At 41.7% G+C, this 15596-nt stretch overlaps 2 pseudogenes; both read right to left on the bottom strand.

The window, feature by feature from the left end:
• Positions 1-2595: 2595 nt before the first annotated feature.
• On the bottom strand, positions 2596-3459 carry LOC100601358 (annotated as a pseudogene).
• A 10152-nt stretch (positions 3460-13611) lies between these two features.
• On the bottom strand, positions 13612-14583 carry LOC101176196 (annotated as a pseudogene).
• Positions 14584-15596: the final 1013 nt, after the last annotated feature.

Here is a 15596-nt window from a genome sequence, read left to right as displayed (position 1 = left end):
CTGCAGAGTAACAAATTCCTTCCTGGCTTAGCAAAGGATGATAATGAGTTATTGGTAGTATCACCATCAAGCTCTTATTTGCATAAGTAAAATGAAGTTAATATGTGGATAAAATAAAACTGAAAAATGAAATATTGTTAAAATAATGAATTTAGACACATTATCGAGCAGGTATGTTTGGCAACTGATTGGAATAGAGCATTTTAATTAGTCTTGTTGAATCAAAAATCAATACTGAACATTGTACAGCACATCAGAATTATATTAATTTACTCCTCTGTTAATATTTGCATCATTTCTAGCATGAATCTCAAGCCCTTTCTTCTGGGGGTCAAACTCCATGCATCAGGAGGGAGATTGGTTGTCAGATCACCCTTTGTTCTTGCAGAGAGAGTGACTAACCAATCCTGAAACCCAGGAGTACCCCACTTGATCTTCTTAAAATAAACTCTCCAGAGATGTATTGCAAAATCTGAGTGCTAACCTTATTCTGCACCAAATTCAGCTTAGGGAGGGAAGTTAAGAACCTCAGTTGTGGGCAGGGTGAGGTGGCTCATGCCTGTAATCCCAGCACCTTGGGAGGCCAGTGCAGGCAAATCACTTGAGGCCAGGAGTTCGAGACCAGCCCTGCCAACATGGCAACAAGGCCAGGAATTCGAGACCAGCCCTGCCAACATGGCAAAAAAAATACAAAAATTAGCTGGGCGAGTGGCTCATGCCTGTAGTCCCAGCTCCTTGGGAGGCTGAGGCACGATAATCGCTTGAACCCAGGAGGTGGATGGTTGCAGTGAGCCAAGATCGCACCACTGCACTCCAGCCTTGGTGACAGAGCCAGACTGTGTCTTAAAAAGAAAGAAAAGAAAAGAAACCCGATTGTGGACTGAAGTCAGGCAGGACTTTCCATGGGGTTCCTCAGGTTTTGTGGTATTAGTGGCTGGGAAGCACCTGCTTCCATTCTTCCCATCAATCCTGATCTCAGATATCCTGTGGATGCTTAATTCTGTTAGTTCTGTTAATTATTATTTATAATAATTCTATCAGTATTATGTATCACCTCTGATATATAATTGGCTAGGCCAGGGTACTCAAGTACCAGATAGAGTTGACTCCAGTCAACTGGGTGTTGCTGTGAAGGCTTTTGTTTGTTTTTTAAACATGAGATTGACATTTTAATTAGTAGACGTTGAACAAAACAGATTAATCTCAATAATGTGGGTGGGCCTTTTCCAATCAGTTGAAGGATATTGAAGCAGGGTCTCACTCTATCATCCAAGCTGGAGAGCAGTGGTGCAGTCATAGCTCACTGCAGCCTTAAAGTCCTGGGTTCAAGCAATCCTCCCACCTTTGCCTCCTGAGTAGCTGGGACTACAGGTACATGCCACCACGCCTAATTTTTTAATTTTTGTAGAGATGAAGCCTCACTATGTTCCCAAGCTGGTCTGGAGCTCTTGGTCTTTAGTGATCCTCCTACTTTGGCGGCCTTAACTTCAGGTAAAGATTGACTTGCCCTGAGGAAAAAGGGAATTCTGCCTGTACACTGCTTTTGGACTCACACTACAACATCAACTCTTCCCTGGGTCTCCATCCTACCAAGTTACTCTGCAGATTTTGAACTGGCCTCTGTAATTGCATGAGCCAATTTCTTAAAGTCTTTCTTTCTTTCTTCCACCCCCAACATGTGTGTGTATGAATGAAATAGGAAGGAAACAGAATGAAGTAGAACCTCCTATTGGTTCTGTTTCTCGGGAGACCTTGATTAATACTCTACTTAAGATATTGGGCCCTCATTTGTCCTCACTGTGTCTCAGGGGAGGCCCATGAGGTTCCATCTCCTGAGGCCACCAGCCAGGAGACTCTGAGATCACTTTCAGTTACAAGAAAAATGACAGTAGTGCCTGGGTCAATGACTTCCTTAATCAATAGGTCAATGGATTCCATAGTCAACTTGAGAGTAATCCCTTTCATAGTTGTCTGGAGAGTAGTGGCTTCCATAGTCATCTTGAGAGTAGAGTAATCCCTTCTATTCCCACATCAGTAGGCCACTGGCTTTCATTGTCATCTTCATTATATAGTCTATATAATCCATATATAGTCTTGACTATATAGTCAAGATGACAATGAAAGCCAGTGGCCTGCTGACTTGGGAATAGAAGGGGGATTATTCTCTAACCTACTGTGGACACTGTAGATTCTCCCCTGAGTGTGACTGGGTCCCCTTAGGTCGTATGTCTCCCCTGACCTTGCCAGGAGGACACCATGCAACTAAGTAGCTTAGATCAGAAATTGGAAAAGTATAGCCTGTGGGAGAACATCCAACTTGCCATCTGTTTTTTTATGGCCAGTGAGCAAAAAATGGTTTTTACGTTTTAAATGGTTGGAAAAAAATTGAAAGGAGAATAATATTTTATGACGTGAAATTATATCAAATTAATTTTCAGGGCTCATATATACATTTTATTGGAACACAATCACACCCATTGGCTTGTGTATCCTCTGTGGCTGCTTTCTTGATACAATGGCAGAGTTGAATAGTTGCAACAGTGTCTTAGTCCCTTTTTTTTTGTAGTTAGCTATTTAATTAGGTTCTTAAGACATTTAGAACACCAATTTGTGAGGATAAATTCCATTTGTCAGGGCAAACACAGATCACAGGTAGCCCTGGAGCTGAGAAATAGCTTTGACTTTTGGTAAAATTTGTGAGTCCACAGCTTTCTGATCAATCTTGTGCTGCTCTGTAATCTCATATTTCTCTTTTTCTGTGTCAAAGATCTCACCTTCCTGGTGTCTGGGCTGCCGCAGCTGCTGCTTCTTGAAGTAAGCATCAGTAAGATGTTTTGGGATTTTTACATTGCTGATATTGATTTTGGTTGAGGTGGCAATGACAAATTTCTGGTGTGTTCCTCATAGAGGAACTCAATTGAGGACCAGAGGTCCAGTCACAAGTAACAAGCCACTAGCCAGCTGCTTCAGGAAGACTACCCTCTTGCCCCTGTGGCATCCAGTGAGGATGATCAGAATGGCCCCAGGGGTAATGCTGGCTCGCAGTTTTCTCACATGCTGACTGAAGGGTTTTTTTGCTGTGGCTCAACAGCTTTTGAGGTACATCTTCAGTAGGATAGCATCTAGGCATTTTGCGAAGTTTAACCACCCGGGTACCACCGTTCTTGTCACCACCAACTGGTTTTGTAACAGTTGCAAGAACCTTCTCCTTTTTCTTTTCAACCTTTGATTTAGCGGCTGAGTACTTCCTCTTGTACATGGCCTTTCTAGAATACATGGCAGATCGGGAATACCTGCCAATTCCTCTGACAAGGACAGGGTTGTGGCTGCAATAGAGCTTCCCTTCTTGGGCTTTTTAGCTTTAAGATTACCTTTTTGCACCTTGCCACCAGCATCAGCCTTCTTGGCTTCGGATTTCTTCTCTTTAGTGTCTGGCTTCTCAACTTTTTCACCTGCCATCTTGCGAGATGGGAAAGAGCGTCTTAGTCCGTTTTTGTGCTGATACTGAGTAATTTGTAATGAATGTATATATTTTTTCTTTTATTTAGAGATGGACTCTTGCTTTGTCACCCAGGCCGAAGTGCAGTGGTGTGATCACAGCTCATTGCAGCCTTTAACTCCTAGGTGCAAGGCAACCTCCCACCTTGGCCTTCCTAGTAGCTGGAACTACAGGCATGCATCACCACACCAAGCTAATTTTTAAATTTTATTTAGAGGTAGGGTCTCCGTCTGTTGCCCAGACTGGTCTGGAAAATCCTGGCCTCAAATTATTCTCCTGCCTCAACTTCCTGAGTCACTGGGATTATAGGCATGAGTTACTGCACCTGGAAATTTATTGGCTCAGAATTCCAGAGACTGGGAAGTCCAAGATCAAGGGGCTGGCATCTGGCAAGGAGGCTCTTCTTGCTGCATCTTCCCATGGCAAAGGGGCAAAAAGTGTGAGAGAGAGCAAGAGGTCCAATTCAGAGCCTCAAGCCCTTTCATAATCAGCATTAATCCATTCATGAGGGTAGAGCCTTCAAAACTTAAACACCTCCCATTAGGCCTTACCTCCCATCACTGTTGCATTGGGGATTAACTTTCCAACACATACTTTTTAGGATACACATTAAAACCATAGCAAACAGAGACCATATGGCTCACAAATTAAAATATTTACTGTCTGTTGCTTTACAGAAAATGTTTGTCTATGCTTGGTTTAGATTTGTTGCTGTCCATGTATACCTAAAGCTGGGAATGAGGGCTGTGTGGATGAGGGGCAGACATTTTAACATGATCAGGATTTTATTAAGAAGGAAGAAAGAGGGAATTAATACAGTATAGGAAGTCATTGCTCTTCACCACACATGAGACTTCTCAGACTCAGTTTTCCCATCTACAGTTGTGAGGTATAGCAAAATATATATTATGGATATTATGGGGAATTGTTGAGAATTCAGGAGAAGGCATGTAGACGTAACTGATTGACAGATTCATGAAATAACTGCCTGGATGATTGCGTGGATAGATGGATGGATTGATGGATGGATGAATAAATGGATGGATGGATGGTTAGGTGGGTGGGTGGATGGATGGATGGATGGATGGATGGATGGATGGATGGATGAATAGATGGGTGGATGGGTGAATGGATGGATGGGTGAATGGATGGCTGCCTGGATGGTTGGATGGATGGATGGGATGGGATGGATGGATGGGCAGGGAGGGGAGGGGAAGGATAGATGGATAGATGGATGGGTGGAGGGATGGATGGATGGATGGATGCATGGATGCATGGATGGTTGGATGGATGACTGGTTGGATGGGTGTGTGGATGGATGGATGGATAGATAGGTGGATGGATAGGGAATGGTTAAAGTGAAGCTGGGAAGGTAAACCAGCCCATATTATGCCAAATAGATATGGCTTTATTCTGCAACCATGGGGAGCCTTTTAAGTACTTTAAGCAGAGAATGACAAGGTGATATTTGCATTTGAAAGAGATAACATGGCATTTTGTAGCTGGCTAGAGCAGAGAGGTCATTTGATTGAAGAGCAAAAGGAACAAAATTATTGCGGGATCTGGCCAGCTGCCCGCAATGCAACAGGCCTCTCTCTTTGTTCCCAGGTGGATTGGCAGATTGAGAAATAATAGACACACACAAGATAGTGAAAGCTGGGTCCAAGGGGGTCACCGCCTTCTGGTCCTGTGGTGCCAACAATGCACTGGATATGCCAGCATTTATTATTAAGTTTAGTGAGGGTGGGGGTAGGTTAGTGAGGATTTAGGGTCATTTGATTATGAGGTGAGATGGTCACATGGGGATGAAGTAATTCTTTAACATAACATTTGTATGTAGAAGTACAGTACATTTGTATGTAGAGGTACGGTATAGAGACATAAGAATTTACAATGTAGTGTGTGTGTCAGTAATTTCTAACAGAGCCTTAAAACAGAAACACAATCTTTCCATAACCTATGATTAGCAAGATATTAATCAGCAGTAACAATTGCAACAAAAGCTGGTTACAAACAATCCATGGAAACAGGAGGTGAAGCTAGACATCTGGTTAGACCAGAAATTCTCGGAAGGGAGTATGCCTTAACCCTAAAGAGGCCTAGAAGAGCCGTGGCAAGATGAGGGTGTTTATAGCCCTATCTTATCCATGTGGACAGGCACCCCCCCCCCATGCATCCGTTTATAGGCTCTCCACGAGGGTCGTATTCCATTCCCAGAGCCATGAACATCTGCTTTTCTGGGATAGGAATCTTGGTGATGTGAAACCTCCCTGACTGCACGTCCATTCATAGGCTTTCTGCAGGGGGAAGCACATCATGTGCTGTTGGCTTGTTCTGGCAGTCCAGCCTGGCATTGTCTTTACACAATCCTGCATGCAATTTTGTATTTACAATAATCAGGAGCATTTCATCTTTTATTCAGTAGCAATAATTTCAGGGGGTCTCCCTACAGGTTAAGAAATGTGTAGTTTATTGTCACCTTTGTTCAGTTCTTGAGAGATGAATGGGTGATTTGGGGCTAGTGGATGTGGGAAGGGTGGAATGACAAGAGCATTCTAGGACTTGAAGCAAGGCTGCTTGAAATAGCATTTGGCAAGTCTCCAGACCTAAGGAAATCATGTAGAGGCTGTGGTTTTCTAAAAGCCCCCTAGGTAATGTTGATGTTTAGCCAGGTGCAGAATGCAGCCTGAAGGAATGAGAGTTTCATATTAGAAGGAGCCCCTTAAAATTGCACTGTCTAATATTTGAAATTTGGGTAGGGCAACTAAGAAACGGACTTTGTGATTTCATTTCAATTAATTTACATTTGAAAACTGAAGCAATACAAAATATTTTTCCCTGGGAGGCTTAAGCAGGAGAATCGCTTGAACCTGGGAGACAGAGTTTGCAATGAGCTGAGAGAGCACCACTGCACTCCAGTCTGGGTGACAGAGAAAGACCTTGTCTTAAAAAAAAAACCCAAAAATTAAATAAATAAAAATTTGGCATCTGGCCAGGCATGGTGGCTCATGCCTGTAATCCCAGCACTTTGGGAGGCTGAGGTGGTTGGATCACCTGAGGACGGGAGTTTGAGACCAGCCTGACCAACATGGAGAAACCCTGTCTCTACTAAAAAAAAAAAAAAAAAAAAAAAAATTAGCTGGGCGTGGTGGTGCATGCCTGTAATCCCAGCTACTCAGGAAGTTGAACCTGGGAGGCAGAGGTTGTGGTGAGCTGAGATTGTGCCATTGTACTCCAGCCTGGGCAACAAGAGCAAAACTCCATCACCCCCGCCAAAAAAAAAAAAAAAAAAAAAAAGCATCTAAATTGAGATGTATTAATTGTAACTTATGCTTTGTATTTCATAGATATATTTTTAAAAAATCAAGTAGTTTGTAAATATTTTTGAAATGTTGAGATAATATTTTTGATATTGCCTTAAATCAAATTTTATTATTATTATTATTATTTTTCTTTTTTTTTTTTGAGATAGAGTCTCGCTGTGTAACCAGGCTGCAGTGCAGTGGCATGATCTCAGCTCACTGCAATCTCTGCCTTCCAGGTTCATATGATTCTTCTGCCTCAGCCTCCCATGTAGCTGGGACTACAGGTGCCCGCCACCATGCCCGGCTAATTTTTTATATTTTAGTAGGGACTGGGTTTCACCATGTTGGCCAGGATGGTCTCGATCTCCTGACCTCGTGATCCCCCGCCTTGGCCTCCCAAAGTGCTAGGATTATAGGCATGAACCACCGTGCCTGGCCAAAAGTATATTATTAATATTAATTCCATCTGATTCTGTTGGACAGTGCTTACTTAGAACAATATGAAAGATTTGAAGTGCTACATACTTAAAGCCACCCTCAATTCTTTTTTTTTTTTTTAGACGGAATCTTGCTCTGTCACCCAGGCTGGAGTGCAGTGGTGCGATCTCGGCTCACTGCAACCTCTACCTCCCAGGTTCAAGTGATTCTCCTGCCTCAGCCTCCCAAGTAGCTGGGATTACAGGCGTGTGCCACCATGCCTGGCTAATTTTTGTATTTTTAGTAGAGACGAGGTTTCACCATCCAGGCTGGTCTTGAACTCCTGACCTCAGGAAGCCACCCTCAATTCTGATACTAATTCTGTAAGGGTGTGAGCTGATACAAGATTAGTTCTGAAAATGTTAGTCAGAACAACCATTAGAGTGTAATCTCCATAAATCTGGTATCTTTTTTATTTTCTTAACCATTCCTAGAGCACGTTTTAGGTACTCTATAAGTATTTGTTGCATGAAGACACTGAGGCAGAAGGAGTATGAGTAGAGGACATGGGCTGGATGGAAGAGGTGCTAAGTAGATCGACTCTGCTGAACTTGGTGGCTGAATTTGGGTCTTGAACACAGGGATATTTTGAGAGGAGTCTTGGGTTATTATTAAGTGGGTTTTGGGATTAAAGCAGCTATGGGGAAGAGGTTACTCATAACTTTTAGATATGGTTGAGTTTTGTTGTTTTTTTTGACACTGAGTGTCGCTCTGTTGCCTAGGCTGGAGGGCCGTGGTGCTGCCTTGGCTCACTGCAACTTCCGCCTCCCATGTTCAAGATATTCTCCTGCCTCACCCTCCTGAGTAGCTGGGAATATAGGCACCTGCCACCACGTCCAGCTCATTTTTGTGATGGGGTTTCACCATGTTGGCCAGGCTGGTCTCAAACTCCTGACCTCAGGTGATTCGTTCACCTCGGCCTCCCAAAGTGCTGGGATTACTGGCATGAGCCACCGTGCCTGGCCAAGATGTGGTTGACTTTTGTCTGGTGAAGATATCCAGTTGGTGGTTGACTGAGTTTGGAATTCAGGAGAAAGATCTTGTCTTGATAGGGGAGTTATCAGCAGATAAGTGTAGGTTGATGCCAAGCATGTGGACAAGTGGAGAGATTGGACAGAGCACAAAAGGGAACACCATCATTTATAGGTGGGCATGGGAACCAGCAAAGGTAAGTGAAATAAAGAGTGGAGAATTGAAGCGAGTATCCTAAAGAAGTGAGTAATAGTATCAAAAGATATTCTAATCAGGTGGGGGGGCTCCCAACACTTTGGGAGGCTGAGCCAGGAGGATCCCTGGAGCTCAGGAGTTTGAGACCAGCATGGGCAACATAATGAGACCTTGTCTCTATAAAAAAATTTAAAAATTATCCAGGCATGATGGTGCATGCCTGCATTCCCAGCTACTTTGGAGGCTGAGGCAGGAGGAGGCTGGAACCCAAGAATTCGATGGTGCAGTCAGTTGTGATCCTGCCACTGACCTGTAGCCTGGGCAACAAACCCTGTCTCCAATATATATGTATATATATATATGTATATATATACACGTATGTATACACACACATATATATATACATACACATTATATATATACACACACACACACATATATGATATATATGATTCTGGAATTCCATTGAATTTGCCATTGGGGACTACCTTGGGTTGGTGAATCTTGAATAGTTTCAATGTAATGGTGGAAACAAAAACCTAAATTGTAGTAGATCGAAGAGTGCATTTTAGACACAGTGATTGCAGACAATTATTTGGAGGACTTTGGTTGTAAAATGGTGCAGTGCGGTAGGGTAGAAGCTAACTACCCCTGGAAGGTTTGGTTTGGTTTTCTTTCTTCTTTTCTTTTCCTTCCTTCCTTCCTTCCTTCTTTCCTTCCTTCCTTCCTTCCTTCCTTCCTTCCTTCCTTCCTTCCTTCCTTCCTTCCTTCTTTCCTTCCCTCCCTTCTTTCTTTTTCTTTCTTTCCTTTTTTTTCTTTTCTTTCTTTTTTCTATCTTTTTTCTTTCCCTTCCTTTCTTCTCTCTCTCTCTGTCCTCTCTCTCTCTCCCCTTCCCTCCCCCTCTCTCTCTCCTTCCTGCCTGCTTGCTTGCTTTTCTCTTCTCTTCTTTTCTTTTCTCTTTTCTTTTCTTTCATTTTTAGTAGAGCTGCGATTTTGCCATGTTAGCCAGGATGGTCTCGATCTGATCTCGTGATCCACCCACTTGAACCTCCAAAAGTGCTAGGATCACAGGCATGAGCCACCACCCAGGTTTTGTTTTCTTAAGATAGGAAAGACTTGCTTGTTGTTGCCTGTGGGGAAAGAGACAGCAGGGGAAGATTTACAGATCTCCAGACTTTGGCTCCAGAAAGCTCTCTAATTTTTCTCTTAGGAATGTGTAAACACTTCTGTGCACATTACCACCAGCTAAGTGCTGATGGTAAATAAATACCACCAGCTAAGTGCTGATGGTAAATAAATTCTTGCGGCTTATGTTCTTAGAAAGCTGAGACAGAAATAGACATTACTTTTTTCTTTGAGGGGTAACATTAGAGGAACTGAGTAGAGACTGAAGACCACAGGGGCAGTAGTGAAAGAACTAAAAGCCTAAACATGGATTGGTGCCTTGTCGCATCATGAATTAACTAGTTATCTGACGGCTTTCTGCTTGGAGTTAGGCAAGGTCCCTGAAAGTTATCTTTGATCATGAGGGAGCATTCCACGAAGGATGACTTGATACTGGCTAACCCCTAGTGGAAAACAAGATTTGTCGTAGGAAGAATCTCCTGAACTCTTACGGAGCATTTAAATGGTATTTGAATTTAAAAAAAAAAAAAAAGGGAGGGGGAACTGGGTGCGGTGGCTCACCTGTAATCCCAAGACTTTGGGAGGCTGAGGCGGGGAGATCACCTGAGGTTTGGAGTTCGAGAGCAGCCTGGCCAACATGGTGAAACCCTGTCTCTACTAAAAATACAAAAATTAGCTGGGTGTGGTGGCAGGTGCCTGTAATTCCAGCTACTCGAGAGGCTGAGGCAGGTGAACTGCTTGAACTCGGGAGGTGGAGGTTGCAGTGAGCAGAAGTCATACCTTTGCACTCCTGGCTGGGCAACAAGAGCAAAACTCCGTCTCAAAAAAAAAAAAAAAAAGTAAAAAGAGAAGAAAGGAAAAATAAATGTTGTCCTGTGTAAAGGTAAAATTAAAATTAAGAAGTGAGAGACATGCTTTGGGAATATTCAGTCCTGGGGGACACTCAACTGAGGACACCATATAGTTCATAGCACCAGCAAATTTTAAAAATATTGAGGTAGGCTCTCTGTTTGTCTGTGATTGGTGTACAAGAATGCTTGTGATTTTTGTACATTGATTTTGTATCCTGAGACTTTGCTGAAGTTGCTTATCAGCTTAAGGAGATTTGGGGCTGAGACAATGGGGTTTTCTAGATATACAACCGTATCATCTGCAAACAGGGACAATTTGACTTCCTCTTTTCCTAATTGAATACCCTTTATTTCCTTCTCCTGCCTGATTGCCCTGGCCAGAACTTCCTGCACTATATTGAATAGGAGTGGTGAGAGAGGGCATCCCTGTCTTGTGCCAGTTTTCAAAGGGAATGCTTCCAGTTTTTGCCCATTCAGTATGATATTGGCTGTGGGTTTGTCATAGATAGCTCTTATTATTTTGAGATACGTCCCATCAATACCTAATGTATTGAGAGTTTTTAGCATGAAGGGTTGTTGAATTTTGTTAAAGGCCTTTTCTGCATCTATTGAGATAATCATGTGGTTTTTGTCTTTGGTTCTGTTTATATACTGGATTACATTTATTGATTTGCGTATGTTGAACCAGCCTTGCATCCCAGGGATGAAGCCCACTTGATCATGGCGGATAAGCTTTTTGATGTGCTGCTGGATTTGGTTTGCCAGTATTTTATTGAAGATTTTTGCATCAATGTTCATCAAGGATATTGGTCTGAAATTCTCTTTTTTGGTTATGTCTCTGCCAGGCTTTGGTATCAGGATGATGCTGGCCTCATAAAATGTGTTAGGGAGGATTCCCTCTTTTTCTATTGATTGGAATAGTTTCAGAAGGAATGGTACCAGCTCCTCCTTGTACCTCTGGTAGAATTCGGCTGTGAATCCATCAGGTCCTGGACTCTTTTTGGTTGGTAAGCTATTGATTATTGCCACAATTTCAGAGCCTGTTATTTAATCACAGACAAACAGAGAGCCAAATCATGAGTGAACTCCCATTCACAATTGCTTTAAAGAGAATAAAATACCTAGGAATCCAACTTACAAGGGATGTGAAGGACCTCTTCAAGGAGAACTACAAACCACTGCTCAATGAAATAAAAGAGGATACAAACAAATGGAAGAACATTCCATGCTCATGGGTTGGAAGAATCAATATCATGAAAATGGCCATACTGCCCAAGGTAATTTATAGATTCAATGCCATCCCCATCAAGCTACCAATGACTTTCTTCACAGAATTGGAAAAAGCTACATATGGAACCAAAAAAGAGCCCACATCGCCAAGTCAATCCTAAGCCAAAAGAACAAAGCTGGAGGCATCATGCTACCTGACTTCAAACTATACTACAAGGCTACAGTAACCAAAACAGCATGGTACTGGTACCACAACAGAGACGTAGATCAATGAAACAGAACAGAGCCCTCAGAAATAATGCTGCATATCTACAACTATCTGATCTTTGACAAACCTGACAAAAACAAGCAATGGGGAAAGGATTTCCTATTTAATAAATGGTGCTGGGAAAACTGGCTAGCCATATGTAGAAAGCTGAAACTGGATCCCTTCCTTACACCTTATATAAAAATTAATTCAAGATGGATTAAAGACTTACATGTTAGACCTAAAACCATAAAAACCCTAGAAGAAAACCTAGGCAATACCATTCAGGACATAGGCATGGGCAAGGACTTCATGTGTAAAACACTAAAAGCAATGGCAACAAAAGCCAGAATTGACAGATGGGATCTAATTAAACTAAAGAGCTTCTGCACAGCAAAAGAAACTACCATCAGAGTGAACAGGCAACCTACAAATTGGGAGAAAATTTTTGCAACCTACTCATCTGACAAAGGGCTAATATCCAGAATCTACAATGAACTCAAACAAATTTACAAGAAAAAAACCCCATCAAAAAGTGGGTGAAGAACATGAACAGACACTTCTCAAAAGAAGGCATTTATGCAGCCAAAAAACACATGAAAAAATGCTCATCATCACTGGCCACAAGAGAAATGCAAATCAAAACCACAATGAGATACAATCTCACACCAGTTAGAATGGCGATCATTAAAAAGTCAGGAAACAACAGGTGCTGGAGAGGATGTGGAGAAATAGGAAACTTTTACACTGTTGGTGGGACTGTAAACTAGTTCAACCATTGTGGAAGTCAGTGTGGCGATTCCTCAGGGATCTAGAACTAGAAATACCATTTGACCCAGCCATCCCATTACTGGGTATGTACCCAAAGGACTATAAATCATGCTGCTATAAAGACACATGCACACGTATGTTCATTGCGGCACTATTCACAATAGCAAAGACTTGGAACCAACCCAAATGTCCAACAACAATAGACTGGATTAAGAAAATGTGGCACATATACACCATGGAATACTATGCAGCCGTAAAAAATGATGAGTTCATGTCCTTTGTGGGGACATGGATGAAACTGGAAACCATCATTCTCAGTAAACTATCGCAAGGACAAAAAACCAAACACCGCATGTTCTCACTCATAGGTGGGAATGGAACAAGGAGAACATGTGGACACAGGAAGGGGAACATCACACTCCGGGGACTGTTGTGGGGTGGGGGGAGGGGGGAGGGACAGCATTAGGAGATATACCTAATGCTAAATGATGAGTTAATGGGTGCAGCACAGCAACATGGCACATGTATACATATGTAACAAACCTGCACATTGTGCACATGTACCCTAAAACTTAAGGTATAATAAGAAAAAAAATATTGAGGTAGGCTGGGCACAGTGGCTCACACCTACAATTCCAGCACTTTGGGAGGCTGAAGTGGGCTGATCACTTGAGGTCAGGAGTTCAAGACCAGCCTGGAAAACATGGCGAAACCCTGCCTTTACTAAAAACACACACACACAAAAATCAGCTGAGCATGGTGGCACATGCCCCAGCTGCTTGAGAAGTTGAAGCAGAAGAATTGCTTGAACCCGGGAGGCGAGGGCTGCAAGGAGCTGCGATCGCACTACTGCATTCCAGCCTGGGCGAAACAGCGAGACTCCATCTAAAAAAAAAAATTAGATATTACAAAAATGTAATTCCACATGTTTTACTTAAATCAGATAGCAAATTCTGTGTTTTTGAATAATTTGATGATGACAAAATAATTTTTAGAAAATTTTATCACTCTTGTTAAAAATGGATGGCACTTCCAATGAACCTTTGGCAGAAAACTGATGATTCTTTTATCAGATCTGATTAGCACCATAGGACTGACAGTGGCATAGGCATTGACCATAAACTTGTGGACACTGTAGATGACAGGACTGAATACCCGTAACAACATTGTGGAGGATGAGACAATTAAGTCCAATGAGTACAGAACGATGAAGAAACTCACCAGCAGCAAGATGGTCTTGGTGGCCCTTTTCTCTGGGGAGGTTCTTAATAAAAAGCTAGTGCTGTGAAGGTTCTTGGAGCGCCTCTGATGCCTGGACAAGAGAATCACCATGTAGGCACTTGAGAGCAGCATGATTCCTACAAGGAAGACATCTCTGGATAACGACAGAGTAATAAACAGCCTTCTGATGGTGACATTCATTGGGGAAAGTGAGCAGTATTTACTGACATCCAGAATTAGCTGGGTCACATTGGAAAAACCTACAATGTAGATTATCATGTCACTGTTGAAAGACAAATTGAGGGACCAAAAAAAGAGTAAACCCAGGATATGTTATTTTATGTTTAAATCTCACCAACCAGGAGGTGCTGGGGCTGATGGTGATGATCTGAAGCATGCCCAGGAGAGAGGTGGTGCAGATCGAGAGGCCCCTCATTACCTTGTATATGTAGAACACAGCCTTACATCTGAAATTATTCTGAAAATTCTGTGACTCAAACACGTCTAGAGACAATAACTCTGCTGCCATGACTAGCATCACTATGTAGACAAAAGCCAAGTGACAGATGATCAATCAGGTCATGGTTTTTTAGGCTTGTGATCCTTAAAGAATGTAAAAATGTGCCAGAGAAGAAGAAAGATGTTGGCTGAGATTCCAGTGCCAGCTTGAAAACAAAAGGCCTTTTGAAAGGTAACATGTGAAATGTGTGTTCATCCTAATGATGTAGAAGAAACATATTTTGAAGACCTGAAAAAAGTAGATCTGTGTCATCAGTGTTCTTTTGTCAGTGTTCAAAATTATTACCATTATTATTTTTATTTTACTCTCATTTCTTGATTAACCCCATCTTGCATAAATTCTTGATAATGAATCTCCTGTACTATTTTCTAAACCAAATAAATATATACATATATAATTATTATGAATCTCTATATATAGTAAATACATTTTCAATTTTGCCTAAGGTGCATACTATCTATATTCCTCATGTACCTTGGCCTTCATCTCAGTAATCATATCCTTATTCTATGTTCTCATTTTATATTTAGCACTTCAATCAGGCATATAAAATGAATAGTATTTGTACAGTTGAATTAAATGTATGTTAATGTGAAAAGACTCAATAAAACAAAAATATATTCGGTTGAGTCTTTCTCATGATCTATCATTTTGATACAATTTATTCATCATCATTCTTCCATGATTTTTGACCCTTGTGATTTTACTGGACTCACCTTGATAAATTCATAATATTTCATCAGCATAAAGCAATTTTCATCCTATCTGCACCCTTATATTCTCTTTGACATAAATTATAATGTGTAATGTGATATCTTGGAATTCACATGTCAATATCCTTAGAGGGACTGGGGGACGTTGTTCTGCTTAATCAAACCCTAATTTACTGCATATAATATAGAAATGGTTCTGGCTATCTCAGTTTAGTTCACAGCCCAGAGATTTATTATGTGATTTCTCTTTATCTCAGAACACATTTTTTAATATTTTCCTCTCAGTTACCAACAAAATAAACACTACTTTTTTTTTTTTTTTTTTGAGACAGTGTTACTCTGTTGCCCAGGCTGGAGTGCAGTGGCATGATCTCTGCTCACTGCAAACTCTGCCTCCTGGGTTCAAGTGATTCTCCTGCCTTAGCCTCCCAAGTGGCGCTCACCACTACACCAGCTAATTTTTCTATTTT

The sequence above is a fragment of the Nomascus leucogenys genome, chromosome 17 (genome assembly GCF_006542625.1).
Source record: "Nomascus leucogenys isolate Asia chromosome 17, Asia_NLE_v1, whole genome shotgun sequence".
Lineage (NCBI taxonomy): Eukaryota > Metazoa > Chordata > Mammalia > Primates > Hylobatidae > Nomascus > Nomascus leucogenys.
This window is presented reverse-complemented; position numbering and strand designations above follow the sequence as displayed.